Source organism: Artibeus jamaicensis, unplaced genomic scaffold (assembly GCF_021234435.1).
Source record: "Artibeus jamaicensis isolate MK-2021 breed Jamaican fruit bat unplaced genomic scaffold, CSHL_Jam_final scaffold_660, whole genome shotgun sequence".
NCBI lineage: Eukaryota > Metazoa > Chordata > Mammalia > Chiroptera > Phyllostomidae > Artibeus > Artibeus jamaicensis.
The window spans coordinates 779995-797204 of record NW_026522052.1 but is presented as its reverse complement, the minus strand read 5'-3'; positions in this window follow the sequence as shown (position 1 = coordinate 797204).

Below are 17210 nucleotides of genomic sequence, written 5' to 3'. Positions count from 1 at the left end.
TCAAGAGTGCTGGTGGTCAGGTGGACAGAGACCTGAATCACTAGGGTCCATGTGGGTTTATATTTGGGGAACACTGCTCTCCTGAGAGTGCATGGTGTCAGGTGAGGGCATCTGCCTCTTGGTCATGAACTGGTGCTAAAAGATGGAAAAACAATGAGAGGCTCAGGCCCCACTGTCTCTCTTCCCTCTGGACAATCTGCAGACAGTCATTATTGGGAATACTACTATTTTCTACTTTGAAATCATGGAACTCTATGCTACTTCCTTGCTTACACTCTTAGAAGGGGATCAAATAAACTTTAATGTTTCTTTTAAAAAATTCAAAGAAAGTCTTTTTATTTGTGATCCTCAGTAGATCTCTGCTGAACACAGGTGCTAAATCTCAGACCCACAGGTGCCTGTGTGCTTCGTCAGCTGGGACTCCACATCCCACACCAGCGTTGCTCTGCAGGCCAGCCCAAGCACAGCAGATATAAGAAGGAAAACCACAGATAAAAGAGTGTGTGGGGACTCTCTCTCCCAGAGATATCTTACACTCCAGGGCACTGGATCCCAGTGTTGGAAGCTACAGCCTAGAAGCCTCTACTGCACCCAGAGAGGTTTGCTTGGAAGCTTTTGGTGGAGACCCAGTCCCCACCCTAACTTGTGTTCTGCCCAAAATTATTCCCTAGAAGTAGGGGACTAACCCTCCTAGTTTGATCAGGACTGAGGGGTTTCCAAGGATGTGGGAATTTCAGTGCTAAACAGTCAAGTCATGGGTAAGCCAGTCCAAGTTGATCACTATACCAGTCACAATGCTTTCATCTTTCCTGAAAGTTCCTAATATAGGTGTCTCCCCGTGCAACAGCATCAATTTTAGTAAGCTGGGAAGAGGAATGAGAACGACAGGAGTCAGTGAATGCTGAGGGTGGGATCTAGGGTTCTCTTCCTTAGCTTTTGTCTGTTTTTGGACATGTGAAGGAAAACCAATCTTTCCAGAGATAGTGTGTAAAGAAGAGGGTCTCCACATCACAGAAGAACCAAAAAGTAGGTAAAGTGTTACATGAGTTTGAAGTTGAGCTCAACCAATGGAGCACAAAGGCTTCTCAGAGGAAGAGAGAGATTTTTTCTTTCCATTCTCTGAGGCTCACTGCTGTCTCAGGCACCCAGGCACTGAGAATGAGTCTCCAGCCTGGAGTCCCAGACCTACGAGCATTGGACAGTCACACGTCTTCTCATGGGGGAGAAAATAATGTGAATCACAGCCCCGCTCCCGTCTGCCTGACAGATCAACTACACCAGCACCTTGGGCCAATTTGATCTTTCCAGGTTTCTCTGGGCCTTTCTTTTTCTCAACTCTAATCTTTCAGCATATCATTTATTTACTCTGTGTAATTATTCCATACTAAATATTAGATGGGTTCAGTGTTGACCCTTAAGGATCCTGGCTTTGACTCTATCAGTTTTGCATCCTGGAAAGTCTGGCCTCCCTCTGGAATTTTTTGCTAATTTCCAGAACTGCCAGGAAATCCTCTGTCCTTGCCTCCAGCCTCCCTAGCACAAACCCAGACATAGAATTCAACACCCTTTCAAATTACTCCCCAAAAATCCAATTTCACAGAAAAGAGTTAGGGAATAATGTATCCTTATTTATTTTTTAAGTGAGATTAAAAAAATATTTATTTTTAGAGAGGGGGGAAGAGAAGGAGAGAGAGAGGGAGAAAAACATTAATGTGTGGTTGCCTCTCAGGTGCTCCCCACTAGAGAACTGGCCTGCAACCCAGGCATGTGCCCTGACTGGGAATCGAACCAATGACCCCTTGGTTCCCAGGTCCACATTCAATCCACTGAGCTACCCCAGCCAGGGCAATGTATCCTTTTTTAATAATGAAAGAATAATAGGCCAGAAGTGGTAGTCCAGCCATGGCAAATAATTATTTAAAAATACCTCTTTGTAACTGTTTTCCTCCCTTAAGCGCTGCTCTGCTCCTGAACTCTCTAAAATCACCCCCCCCTTGATGCATACAGTGCCCGCCTGAGGGTCCAGGTCTTCTCTCATCCAGATTCCCGGCCAATGTAACATTTTAGGTTCTTCTCCTATGTTTGTTCAGAGCAATTTTGTTCTCTCACTCTCTGTCACAGCTGGCATACTTGACCCATCCATATTTGAAGAATGAATGAGAAATCTCCTGTGTAAGCATAATCCAAACCCTGAAGAGTGAGTTGTAGCTATATCCAGTAATATCTTTATGGTTTGAATTGTTGGCTGTAATGTTGGGTCTTGTTTCTTGAGTTTGGTAAAGAAAGAATTCAGAGCCAAGAATTCTATTGCAAAAGAAATTTTATTCAGCATGCAAAGCAAAAGCAAGCTAGAAGACAATATTCATATGGGTTGCTCAGACAGCAGCCTTGGCCCCTTAGAACAAAAGTCACAGAGGCAGAAGTGAGCCAGCTGGGTTGCATGGACTCACAAAACAAGTTACAAAGGTGGGCTCTTGGAGACAGGGTTGGGGGGTTATCCCAGGACCAGCTGTGGCCATCAGCTGCTCCCTGGTTGCAAGTCTCATGAGGACCCTCTGGGCTCAGGAGAAAGAAAGCAAAGATACACACATGAAAAAAGAAGGCTCTGGCATGTTCTAGAGAGAGAGCATGCACTGGGTCCTTTGTCTTAAGGGTTTTTATCTGTTTTCTAAAGGCAGGAATTTTAGGACAGGTCTTAGGGTAGGATCTCAATAGGAAATTCATCAGCTTTCAAGGTGTGTCCTTTAATATGCTGATTCATGAAAATGAACGTATAGGGTCAGGGCCATGGTTTCTACCAATTGGTCAGTGCTGAGGTAGGGTGTCATTGGTCATTGCATCTGGTTCTGATGCCACTCATGGTGTCTCTTGGTCTGGTTTTGCTGTTCTTCTGGACCTGAAGCTGAAACACAACTGAAGCCTAGATATTACTTCTAGTTTGACCAAAACTCTGTCTCTGTGGTCAACAGACCTAGGTCTTCATTCCTAAGATTATTTGATGTGGGTCAGAACCTCACTGTCCTGAGGGCTTAGTGCTTAAGGGAGTGGTCCTGCAAGGGAGAATAAGGAGGTGAGTCAGGGTGCGGGACGAGGCCGGCTCAAATGAACCATTTGTCTCAGTTTCCCCATTCCACTTGTCAAGGAATTTTCCTGGCTTCTTACTATCCTGCCTCAGAACTACACCTATGGTGAAGGAGTACCCGAGTTTCCATTCTACTTTCTAGCTTTTTCACGAAACTCCCTGCTGAACTCTCAATAATTCTTTTGTTTTTATTTTTCAAGTACAGTTTACATTCAGTATTATTCTGCACTAGTCTCAGATGTACAGCAGAGTGGTTAGAAAATCATGTACCTTACAGAGTGGTCCCCTGATGCTTCAGGTTCCCCCACCTGGCTCCATACATAGTCATAACAATATTGTTTACTATATTCCCTATACTGTACTCTACATCTCTGTGACTATTCTGTAACTACCAATTTACACTGCTTGATTTCAATCACTCCTAAAAGTAATGGTATAGATACATGATAGAGATAGATAGATAGATTTAAATTGATCTCCCCATGTTAGGCAGGTGCATAATAGAGCTGAAATACTTGCAATTTCATGTTGAATGTATAAACTGCTGAAATTCATCACTGTATCCATTCCTTCCTTTTTCTTCCTCAACATTTGGCTAATTCTAATGAATGGGCAGGGCCCTGTTGATGGTCCGTCCACCACCACTGACTGTTACTCTCTTTGTGCATTTCCTTTGCAACAAAAGCTTGCCCATGGTCCCTTGCCTCCAATCATCTTACATTCTCCTGCCCACCCCCTTGCTGCAGGGAATGTTTCTGTTGAGAAAATTATCTCTGCATAGCCCACTACCTCTTGTCATTAGGGCCTGATTCTGGCTCTAAAGGCTACAATAGCCTTTGTATCATATGCAAAATTATTGCTGGTGGAAGTGTTTTCTTACAGTTTGCAAGAAAAGCATTTTCCAGGACCCACAAGAGGGGATGAGGTCTGGTGATGGGATTTATTTGTGGTGCCAGGTTCAAAATCAAAGGTGTGTCCCTGGGTTTCCAGAGTTTCCTCTTTGTCTGTTCTATGGAAAAAGCCCAGTCTTGCCTTCACCAAGACACAAGGCCAGTGTCCAGGGATTCTGTGCCATGTAGCCAAGGCTAGTCCAGTCCTGCATTTCTCTGCATTCAGCTGGTTTAGTTTGTGTTCCTTGCTGCACTTCACCTGGGGTAGTGTTGGTGTCCACATGGCCACAGTGGCTGCAGATGGCTGCTAGTCCCACATGGATGCTACAGAAAGTGGTAACAAACAGGATGAGTATGTGTTACTTGGGGCAGGGGAGAGAGAGAGAGAGGCAAGCTCTTTGCTAGCTGGTTATATTATCCGGGGCTTGGGAAGGTGTTTCTTGAAACTAACCAATCAACTTCCCAAGCTTTCATAAGCTTCTGATGAGTCCACCCCTGCCCCAACCAGTTCATTTTCTAGATTTTCTGGGATTTTGTGTCCCGTATCCAATCCATTCTTTCCCCAGGCTAGACTGACAGGCCTCTACAGTTGCCATCTTGGCTCCTACTGTGCGTGTGCTCACCTTCCCCTTAACCATTCCATCCCTCCACACAGTGATTTGTTGGGGTGGAGCAGAGTGGGAATGATGGGTGGTTCCCTGGGGAGTGTGTGAAGCTGTAACTTCCTAGCAAAGCAAGCAGGCTTATGCTTCCCAGTTTATTATACTTCTTAATGTTTGATTTTCTTTGCTTTCTTTCATATCTAGCTACCTGCACTAGCAAAATCAGCCTTCAAAGTTCAAGCAAAGATAAGCTCCAGAATTTCCAGGTGGTGGAAGAGTTTATGAATATGGTTGCTCAACTGTTTTCTTCAAAAATCTCAAAGTCATAATAGATTTTTTAAAAGGACTGGAACTTTTACAGATTAAAGCAGACAAAGAGCTATGGTATCACAATATGGTATGTAATCAATTTTTTACTGTAACAGAAACAATGCAATAAAAAAGACATAAATTGAAAAACTGAAATACAGATGGTAAGTTAGATTTAAGTTCTATATTAATAATCAATTTACTGAAGTTAATACTGTCAGTGTAATTGACAATATTTCTTCCCTTAGACATAAAAATGGAAATATTTTAGGGGTAGGAAGTAGGAATGCATGTAATTTATTATCAAATAAATGTTTAGTTAAAAGGAAAATATATATGGTATTATATCTAGAGAGACAGCAAATGAGAAAATACCATAAAAATGGGTGAATCCAAATAAAGGATATAGATGTAATTCTCTTCTATCGTAATTTTGTAATTTTGAAATTATTTCCAGTAAATCATTTTAACTGGCCCATTGACTCTTTCCCCCATTTTGGGTTTCTCTGATTCCACAGTCCTTAGCTGCCACAGTCCCAGGCAGCCCTGGAGGCCCATTACAGCTGCGCAGATGTGCAGCTGTGCAGCTGTGCAGCTGTGCTTGTGATGTCGATGAGCAGAGGGCCAGACAGCCACCCTAAGCAGTGAAACCAGAGGTGCTGTGCTAACAGCTCAAAGCAAGCAAGCTGATCATCAGTCCTACTTCTGGAGGTGGTGGGAGAAGCATGAGAAAAAGCATAACTGAAATATTGATGAGAAGAGTTTGAGATAGATCTAGGTTTAGCATGTGGGTTTTGTTTGTTTGTTACAGAAAGAAACCATAGCTTTTTTTGTCTTTTTTATTTTGTGTTTTTTTTTTAATTAAGATATGGTTGACATTAAAAAAAGATGTACATATTTAATGTATAAATCTTGATGCATTTTAAGATAATTGTATATCCTTAGACCATCACATTCCTAAATTGTCATAAACTTAACTATCACTTTTAAAAGTTCTAAAATTTTCTCTCTCTCTCTTTTTTATTTTGATAAAAACAAAAGATTTTCTCCTTAACAAATTTTAAGTATACAATACTGTACTATATGCACTATGCTATAAAGGGAATCCCTGGAACATATTCATCTTGCCTAACTGTGTAGTCTTTGACCAACACTTCCCCAATTTTCTCTTCCCACGACCCCTGGCAACCACAATTCTATTCTCTGCTTCTATGAGTTTGACTATTTTTAATTCCTGATATAACTGGAATCATGTAGTATTGGTTCTTCTGTGTCTGATTTATACCTAGCAAGTTCATCCATTTTGTTACAAATGACAGAATTCTCCTTCTATTATGGCTAAATGGCCTGCTTTTGTATGTATAATATATCTACCATATTTTCTTTATTCATTCATCTGTCAATAGACACTTAGGTTATTTTCATATCTTAGCTATTATGAATAATGCTGCAATAAATGTGGGAGTAGGGGTATTGCTTCAAGCTTTTGACAACATTTAGGAGAAATGGACAACCCCAGACTGGCTTCACTTAAGCCACTGCATGGGTATGATGACAGTGACATTGCGTGTTCCTGCAGCCTCCCACCAGTCCGCCACAGGGAGAGACTGACAGTGTCTCCCCGCTCTCTTTCTCTCTCTCTCTCTCTCCCTGAAAGGAGCCCACATGGCTTTCTTCCTCTCCACATGGCAGCTCTAGAGGGCAGGGACATGGTTTACCGTTCCACTTTGTGTCCCTTGTCCCAAACAGGTGTCTTACACATTTCTGTTAACTGAATGACTAGATGAGATGTAATGACACAGAAGCAGGGTGGTGCATACTGTCCCACAGCCAGGCTTCTCCTGAGCCAGCAGCAGCAAGGCCAGCCCCTCTGTAGTCCCACTGCTCACTGCACTCAGTAGAACCCAATGACCTCTCTTCTCTCCCACCAAGTGGCTGCCCTTCAGAGGTGACAACCCAGTGTTTGTCCCTGCCTTCAGTGTCTCTGAGTGCCATGTCCGGCAATGCTTTCTAGGAGGATGGTTTAAGTCATCCAATTGAGGCTCTTCTCTGAGCTGGTACTCAGAGCATGTGCTGAATGCCAGTCCTCAGGGAACTTTTCATCCCAGAGTGTGGCCTGCCACCGTAGGTCTTGTAGGACCTGCCACGCCCTCTACCACCCTCCCCACAGTGGTGGCATAATGCTGCTCTTCCTTACTTCCATTCCCTGTTTGCACAGCCCCTCTGCTCAGGCAACATGCAGACAGTGTCCAGAAAGCCCCACAGCAGGTCAGGGAGCCGGTGGAAAAGACCAGGGGTGTGAGACCCCACTCCTTCAGAACCTCCCCAAGAGTACACTGTAGCTAACATTGGCAGACTCTCTACAAAGTTCAGGAGTTCATACCTGGGGGATGAATGAGACTGGATGGACCTACCTATGCTCCCCCACCTGCTCAGGACCAGCCTGACGAGGAGAAGCGGGAGAGTTCCCAGGTGCATAGTGAGCCAGGGGCCTCCAGGAGCATGGGGAAGAAGGAAACCAAGGTCCCGCTGTACCAATGGGGAGAAAGGGCTCTGAGAAGAGGCCAGAGTAGACCCAGGCTTCCTTAGAAATACAGGATTCAGCCTGGGACCCCCTGAAAGAGCAGACAGCCTCAGAGGAGACACACAGAGTCCTGTCTGGGGATCCACTCTGCACACACGTCCACCTCAAAATATAGACTTCAAACACTGCATGGTAATCACTGTAGGGCAGATAGAACTGCCTGACTAGACTCAGCAACTCAGTAAGACAGAAGACACAGTGTGCATGGAGCACAAGGAGGCGAAGGAGCCAGAGTTGAGGAAAAGTGAAGCTTGCACAGCCTGTCAGCGGGAGTTCTGTGGTAGAGGTGCAACCTCCTCTCCTTCTGATCAAGGTTTTCCAGGGGCAGCTGCACGCCGGCAGCCCAGGGCCAAAGGGCTGGCGGTTCCCTGTGGCCAGGGCTGCATATCCACCCAGCTACAAGCCTGTGTCCCCCACACAGCACCCCGCTATTCAAACACACTTACTGACACCCTCTCTGTGTCAAGCACTGTGATAACCCTGGGCTCACAGCAGGGAGCCAGCTGGTGTGGGGAGACCAGGGAGGGGTCTGGAATGCCACACTGCCCTGGGAGCAGAGGGATTTACTGAAAACAGTGGCGGAAACTCCAGTTCCTATCCCCGAGTGCTCACAGCCCTGGGAAGAGAAATGCCGCACTGGCCATCGAGCCTTCAACAGAGAACAACTACCGCAAGGCCCAGCAGATAGAAAAGCTGCAGACTGAACTCCAGGCTGAAAATGCAAGGGTGGAGCCAGCTGTCCGCCTGGACAGCCTTCCCTCCTGGGGCAGGTGAGGAGCAGGAGGCCTGTGCATTTGCTGCTTTCATTGTTTTTGATTGGTCAGCCTTTTCCCCTCAGCTGTAAATCTCTAATGTATCAGTAGCCACCATCTGAAACCAGCCTTTTTGCACCATTCCCACTCCACCCCCACAAAACCATCTGGCCAGGCAGTTCCACTCTCTACAATGACAGAAATTTGGGAGAAGGAGCAAGACCCATTAAGCTTCTGAAACAAACCACTAAAAACCTGTCATCTGCCCATCTGCCCAAGAATTTAGTCCGGTGTGGCTGGTGATCGTTCTTTTACTGACAGTGCAGCCACTTTCCTGTGGGGTCTCGTTCAATCTCACAGTCTCTCCGTGGCACTGAGATGACTGAGAAAAAGTGTAATAGGTGTGTTCCCAGGAACAAGGTTCTAAAATAAGGCTCCACTCTTTGGGAAACACATCAAGAACGGCATCTGTGAGGGGCGAGGGAAGCCAGACTGGGCAGAAGGGAAAACCGAGCTGGGATGCAGCCACAGCAGAGGCCTCAGCAGGTCCCACAGGGGCCCTGGAGTGTGTCGGATGCCCACCTCATCCCAGTTTGCCAAGGCTTTGAGGTCCTGATTTTAGCATTCAGAGCCCTGCACCTCAGGAAGATCCTCGGTCCCCAGAAAACTGAGGTGATTTTCACTGCAGGAGCCAGGCTGACCATTTGGAGTTCTTCCCATTGAGGCTAAGGAGCCACACTTTTGACCTGGTGTGAGCAGTCATCGGGCGCAAGCTGTTCCCAAGGACACAGTCTGATTGGGCAAGGCAGCCTCGATCAGCTGTGAGTCATTTCGAGAGTAGGACTCAGCTGTGAGGCACCTGCCGAGCACTGCCTGGTCCCGAGTGGGATTTGGCATCGCACCACAGTGTCCACTGAAATTCACCTCTTTTGTCCCTGGGTCCACTTGCTTCATGAAATGAGTTTGTCCCCTCTGGATACAGCTGCTCAGGGTTCTGGCTGGTACCTTTTCTAGAGCACGAGCACAGAGAAGATCAGTGGGTTGACGGCAGCCCTCCCCCAACCCCCAGGACCACAGCCGGTCTTGAGGCTGCAGCTGGCACCCACCTTCTCCCCCCTCTGCTTCCCACTTGGGAGTCCCCTCCTCTTTGGCTGGTACCTCTGCTCTCGGAAAGGCTTACCGAGTACAGTGATCAGACCCATGTGCCCGAGAGACCTCAGCGTCTAACCCCCAAGTCCTTCCTAGTCCGCAGCTACAGCATTTGCCTACTTACTGTAGAGGTCATCGAGGACATATTGAGACACGCCCCTAGTAGTCGCGGAGGTGTCAAATGTGACCTCACGGCCCCTGCTGGGTGACACCTAATTCCTAATGAGGAGCCATTGCTCCAGCTGGAGTGGCGTCCCTGTTTCCTGTTCCTGCCCAAAGCAGGTCTCCTTGGACAGTGGGTTGTGTCACATTGCAGAAACCAGTGTTGGTAGGTCCAATGCTACGTGGAACCTCGAAGAGGGTACAAACCGTCAAATAGTGGTGCTGGCTGATTGAATACATGAAAAAAAAACCTTTTTTATTTTCTGCCTTTTCTAGCTGGAATGTAATCAACCTGCCACTGAGGGGCTGGCTGGCCTCCTCAGGTGGCAATTCAGGGCCAGGGCTCTCTGGCCTCTGCTCTAACCAGGTTGGAGGTGTGCAGTGGTGGCAGGGGTGGTGGCCACATCTGCCTGGGTGACTGGAAGCCCATGCTTCGGGCTCCTGCAGCCTCCATCCCTGCATTCCCATGACTCTACTCAGGCCCCCACCGTCCTGGCCCTGGAGTGGCCAATGACAGGGGCTGGTTGATGTCAACTGGAGTGGCCACTCTGTCTACTTCTGTCTGTCCTCTTCCAGGTGGATGCTCTCTGGTGGGTGTTAATGCACTAACTAACTCCGCACCATCTATTGTATGTCCATCCACATGACCGTCTCCGAGTCCTTCTTGTTCAATCTTACAGTTTTCGTCTCCCCAGGCCCTGAGCAGCCAGCAAACCACTCCCTCCAACTACGAGACCCTATGTATCGTTAGGCTTCTCTCCTTTCCAGACTGGACACTTCTTTCTGTTGAGGAACCACAGAACAAAGGAACGTGTCTGAGATCTTGAGTCAGGCCCCCTGGATCCTCCAAAACAATGACCGAAAAGCAAGTCTCAGGATAGAATGAATAACACCCATGACTCAGAGCTGTTGTAAACAGTCACTATACACACAAAGATCTATCAATAACCTATTCTAGGTCTGGCACAGACCTACTGCTTGTCCCCACAGCAATCTCAGTCTAGTGAGAGGGTGCAGCCAAAAGCACAGCAGTTCTCTGGGGAGTGCTAATGGGACCCTGTGCTGGACTTGAGGGTGTGTGTGAGGTTTTCAAAAGGAAGGCTCAGAAAATCAGAAAATGCCTTCAAAGTGTCCCTAGGTTCTCAATAAAAAGAAAATGGGTAACATGATCCAAAAATGAAGCTGGGCTGATGCTCCTGTAGGTTTGCCTGTCTCCTGGGATGTGAAACTGGGTTCCATGTGCAATGCGCCTCCAGGTCACTAGAGAGACTCAGCATGGGGACTGGCCTTGCTTCTGAAACACCATGTCTGTCCAGAGACGAGGTCTGAGACCGATGACACTGAAGGGTCTCTTGGACAGCTCACGAATGCGTGTTTGCAGAAAGCATGTCAGTGCAGCTGTTCTGGCCTCCAGGGTCCAGAGCAAGCCTGAGCCCCTCCCGTTCTGCTACCACTGCTAAGGACAGAGGGGCTGAGTGTGCTGTGGGGAGAAGCCTAAGCAGCCTGGAGGGCAGTGGGCCCGTGGCCACATGGTAAAATGGGGATCTTTGTCCTTGACCCACATATGAGCTCCTGTGGGCCCTGAGGTTGCCCCCTTCCTCTCTCCCACTTCCCCTAGGCCATGCAGAGTCTATAGGACTGGCAGGCTTGGCTCTCACTGGGAGAGGACCAGGACAAAGCCTGTCCCACAGATATCTCACTCTTTGAGACCAGAAACTGCCGATATTAAATTCGGAAACCTTCCTCCCCGACTCCCATTTCTGCCGCATTGGCCCTTGCTCCCTGCTAGACATAACCCTCGTCTCCTACTCTCCTCACTCATCCCTGCCTACAGAGCTCCCCCGGGCCTCTCTTTTGTGTCTTCAAGTACGGCCCATTGTTCAAAGCTTGTCACAGGTTCTGGTCTGGTTCCCAATAAGCAGGTGAGAAAAATCTGCCCTGCTCTAAACCTCAAGGTGCAATAACTATGACACTCACTCCTCATTTCCCATTTAACACCCGAGATTGAGTTTTTTCACATGTGACCATCTCTCTAGCTAATGTGTTGGCCTTCACAGCAGGTATCTCACACCATACAGGGTTTTTTAAATTTTTTTTAAAAAATGTTTGCTGAATAAACGAGCCTGATTTTTTTAAAAGATTTTATTTCTTTATCTTTAGAGAGGAAGAGAAGGAGAGAGGGAAAGAGAAGCATCAATGTGTGGTTGCCTTTTGTGAGTCCCCTGCCGGGAACTAGCCTGCATCCCAGGCATGTGCCCTGACTGGGAATTGAGCCACGATCCTTTGGTTCACAGGCTCGCACTCAATTCACTGAGCCACACCAGCCAGGGCTCACACCCTACACTTTTATGTTCTGGCCACCGGAGCTTAGCGGGTGTCGACTAAAAGGAGGAGCATGGGCCTCTGCTTCTCTGAAATTTCTTAAAGATGAAAAAGAAAGCCTTGTGTATTATATATACATGGACAGTTAGTGTTTTCACCAATGATCTGTATGAAGTACCAAAGTGAATTTTATTAAGTTAGGGGAGTCATCTAGCTGTTATGCCAATGAAAGACAGAATTCAGAAAGCCCTTACTGTGTGAAATTAAAAAAAATTTACTTGTGTCAGTGTTCTGCATTTAGATCTAAGTCCACACCAACTATAGAAGCACAGGCTGGTTAACCCCGCTTAAGGTGTGAATGAGGAGGTTATAGTTGGGAATAGGTGGACAACGGTCAACACTGTGATGTAGTTTCCAGAAATGAATCTGAGTCTGTGTTGATAGCAAGTTTAGTTATTCCAGGATAAACATTCAAAAATGGGCCTGTGGTTCTGAGCACTGCACAGCAAGGAGAAATAGACAATGGACCATTTCCATAAACAACATGCAGAATAACAGAGACTTAAACTACTAACTGAGACCACATAACAAGAGAAGGAGACCATCGCACCTGTCAGAATGGCTATCATCAATCAGTTAACGAACAAATGTTGGCAAGGATGTGGAGGGAAAAGAATCCTCGTGCAGTGTTGGGGGGTGGTAAATTGATGAAGCCATTATAGAAAACAGTTGGAGGTTCCTCACAAAATTAAAAACAGAACCACCTAAAGACCCAGTGATTCCACTCTGGGTAGGTACTTTTTCAAAGAGATCTAAAACACTAATTCAAAAAGATATATGCACCGCTATGTTCACTGCAGCATTATTTACAATGACCAGGATATTGGAGGCATGCCCATCAATAGATGATTGGATAAAAATGATATGTCACATTTATACAATAGAATATGACTCTGCCATAGAAAGAATGAAATCTTACCATGTGCCCGTGGTGAGAATGGGAAACACATTCTGGAAACGGGAGGAAAAGCGAGTGTGCGTGACGCACGGGGAGACCTGATGCCTCTGAGTTCTCCTGTGGGCAGTGGACTCCACGGTCGAGGTAGACGCCCTCCTGAATCAAGCCAGCTGATGTAAAGTCAGACTCCACCACTTATGGCTGAGTAACACTGGGCAAGTTACTTACCATTGCTAAGCTTCAGGTTGATTATTGTTGTTGCTATTGCTATTGTTGTAAGAGACAAACTACAGGTAATACCTATAACAGAAGTGTTTTGGGGTAATTTAGCTAGAGGGAGTATGTAAGTGGCTAACACTTAGCAAGGGTTAAGAAATGTAGCCATGTTATTATTAGGGACACACAACCAGGTGAGATTTGGGGCAAATACTGTGTAACATGGGCATGGCCACCCTGCCTACGAGTGGTGCCCTCTTTGCTAAAGCACAATGTGCCTCAATTTCATATCTGAGGGTGGGGTTCAGTCGCTGCCACTCCAGGGGCCCAGTGGAAACCAGAGGATGGACGGTCTGCCTCATGCAGCTGACCACTGGAAAATGGTTAAAGCCCAGCAGGATCATGAAACACAGGTCAGAGGTGGAGTCACAGGGAAGTGGCACCGATCCCAGGTGCTGAGGACAGGAAAGCTTCAAAGTCATGGCAGGACAGGTGCGTTTTGCTCTTTTCACGCTTCCCCCTGGGTGACCTGGGCTGCCGCTGTGCTTGCAGCTGAGGCTTGGAGGACAGGGCTGCCTTCGGTTTGAGCTCAACCAGCATTCTGAGCATCAGGACTCAAATCTCCAAACTGCTGGGGCAGTTGAGGGGTGAGGGCCAGGCTTCTAAGTTTCTTCAGTGGAAGGGTTGACTGCATGTGGACGGGAAGAGAGAACAAGAAGAGATTCATTAGAAAAATTCTGAGTTTTCTTGTGCATTGAAAGAAAACAAGATAGGTTTCCTTAATAAGTTAGAAAAATTCTACCCAAATATGTGAAAGGCCTCAGAGGAAGCATAAAACCTGCCTGCAGCCTTCACACTCCCTAAGAACCACTTTCAAAGGGTGAAAGGTCATTGCCCAGCCATTGGAGATGAGGTTGAGACATGACTGTACCCCTACTTCATGACAGTTTCTTTCTTGTGTACATAAAAAATAATCATTATTTTCTCCATGCTAACAGAAATTTGGAACAGAAATGCCTTTGAAAGTAACTTAGAAAAGGCAAGTCCAAAATGCCACAGCAAGGCCGACATGTGGGGCATTGGGAAGCCATCACCACTTTGCTCTTATCAAGAAAAGAAAGAGCCGAACAGGCTGAAGGACACCAACTCTCCTTAGATGTGTCAGATCACTGAGGTCCCAGGCAGAAGGCTGCTCAATAACTGGAGAGAAAGCAGGTGCAGAGAACCTCAGCTGACTGGCAGTGGAAGCCACAGTGGAGCTGGTACTGGGAGGGGCACTTCAATGGCAGTTAATGAACTGCTGGAGGCTTGACATGACCAGCTTCAGAATTAAAGTGCAGACAACTGACTATGACACAGGAGCAAAGGCAATGCAGTAAAGACAGGCTAGTTTTTGCAGCAAATGGTGATGGAACATCTGGACATCCACACACACACACACAAAAGAATCTAGACACAGAACTTGTAATCTCACACAAACTAACTCAAAAGAATCAAAAGACCTAAATGTGAAATGCAAAACCATAAAACTTCTGTAAGATGACACAGGAGAAAATCTAGGTGAATTTGGTTTGCGTGATGACTTATTAGATACAAAAATAACAATCCATGAAAGTAAAAATTGATAAGTTGGACACCATTAAAATAAAAACTCTGCTCTGTGGAAGACACTGTTTAAAAGGATGAAGAGACAGACCACAGACTGGGAGAAAATACTTGCAAAATACACATATCTGAGCAATGACTGGTATCCAAACTATGCAAGGAACTCTTTATTGCACAAGAAAACAAGTGCTTCAATTAAAAATGAGCAGAAGACTTAAACACACATCTCACCAAAGAAAATATGAAGACAGCAAACAAGGATATAAAAAGTTGCTAAAAATAGTGTGTTATCAGAGAAATGCAAATTGAAATAATAATGAGATACCACTATATACCTACTTGAATGGCTAAAATGGAAAATGCTGACAACACCAAGTGCTGACGAGGCTGTGGAGCAATGGCACCTCTCGCACACTGCTGGCAGGAATGCAAACTGTTACAGCCACTTTGAATGAGAGTTTGGCAGTTTATTAAAAGACTACATACACTGATCATGTGAAGGAGGTGAAAATGTATGTCCACACAAAGGCCAGCATGTGGATATCTGTAGCAGTTTTATTCAAAACTGCAGAAACTTGGAAACAACCACCATGCCGGTCAGTAGGTAATAAACAGCTGCACATCGATACGAGTGTCATTCAACAATAAGATGAAATCAGCCATAAGCACCCGACAATGAAGGGGACTCAAATGCATATTGTTAAGTGAAAGATGCCAACTCAAGAATGCTACTACCGTAGGATTCCAATCACATAATATTCTGGAAATGGCAAAACACTGGAGAGAGTAAAAAGATCAATGAGTGCCAGGGGTGCAGGGTGAGGGAGGGAGGGACAAAGAGTACACAGGCTATTTTCAGGGCAGTGAAACTATTCTGTATGACACTGTCATGTTGGCTACGTGATACTGTATGTTTCTCAAAACTCACAGAACTGCACAACAAAAAAGTGAGCCCTGATGTAAACTGTGAACTTCCATTAACAGTGGTGTATCATATTGATGTATTGATTGCAACAGCTGTGCCACACTGATGCAACATGTTCATACTGAGGGATACTGAGGGAGGAGGAGTGTGGGGACAGAGGGGAACCCTCTATACTTTCTGCTCAATTTTCTTGGTAAATCTAAAACTTCTCTAAAAGGTGAAGTTTATTAATGAAAACAAAACAAAATTTTAAAAGTTTCATAACTAGATTCATTTCTAGGTAGGATAGTGTCAATGCAATCCAAAATGTTAACCAAAAAGGGAGAAAATTGCATGGCATTTTAATAAAATTTAAGGCATCTGATTGATTTCATTCATGATGAAAAAATCTTAATAAGTTAGGAGTAAAAGGAAACATGATTAATCTTATAAATTGTTATCAATTTTGTTGAATCACATGAAATTGCCAGTCTTGTAGGCCTAAACACTGCTCCCTGCTGAAAAGAGTTAATATGCAAAAGAAGAATAGTATTTTTATTGCTGCTGTTCAACTCTGTACTGGAGGTTCTAGCTGATATCTAAAATAAGAAAAAGAAGTAGAATACAAGAGTACTTACTGGAAAAAAGAAAATAAACTTTACCTATGAACAGCATGATTATGAACATAGAAGCAGGAGAATTCACACCAAGGTATTTAGAATGAATAGTCAGTTTTGTGGCATAAAGTTACCCACACATGCATGTACCCCGGCGTCCTTCTGTATCCTAGAGCTGGCTCAGTAAACACAGTGCAAACTTGTTGGACTATTTTTAGCAGCACACCCCTGGTGTGGGCTCCAAGAGGAGAGCCCACAGTCCCTGGTTCAGGCTGGCAAATTTCCGAGTTGCCAGGGGTCGTAGCAGTAGGTTTCTGGTCGGCCAGGCCACCCCTGCTCCATCCCACCTTGTAAACGGCGGGAATGTTCCTGTTGCTGAGATGCGGAGGGACGCCACGTATCAGCGCCGGAACTGTGCGCAGCGCAGACCTTCGCTCGGTGGGGCTCCAGGGGAGCGTCTGCTTGTCTGTCTTGCCCACAGGGTTTGGAACTCATTGTGTGGACAAGATCTGTCTCTTTGGTATCCCAGGCACCTGGCGAAGACTTGTCTTATAAAAGGACAGTGAAGTGTTTCTGATTATTGAGTATGTGTAACATATTTGACCTCTGAGATGGGAACATAGAACCAACATCCTTCAGGCATTATATTCATAGGCTCTTGGGAGATCGATCATCGTATTTACCCAGCTCTGGAGCTCACGTCACTCCTGAAGCCACCTAAGTGTGGCGTGGCACGGGAGAGGACCCTCCTACCCACCCTGGGTCTGTACACGACGGCATTAGATGGCCGCCTTGATCTGCGGCCAGCGCCAGCTTCCGAGGTCATTGGAAGCTTTTCCTGTTATCCAATCCCATGACCAGCTCTCAGACCAAGTGTGCCCAGCAGACCGGAGGAAATATTCCACAGATTAAAGGACACGTGTCAACATTAGAAGCAGGAAGACTTTGTGAAGGCCATGAAATTCAGGTCAATCTCATTTCGCACATATTCTCTAAGGTCTTTTATGCGTTCCTACAATTAGATCAGGGGCTCAACTTCCATCCATGGTTGCCTCTTT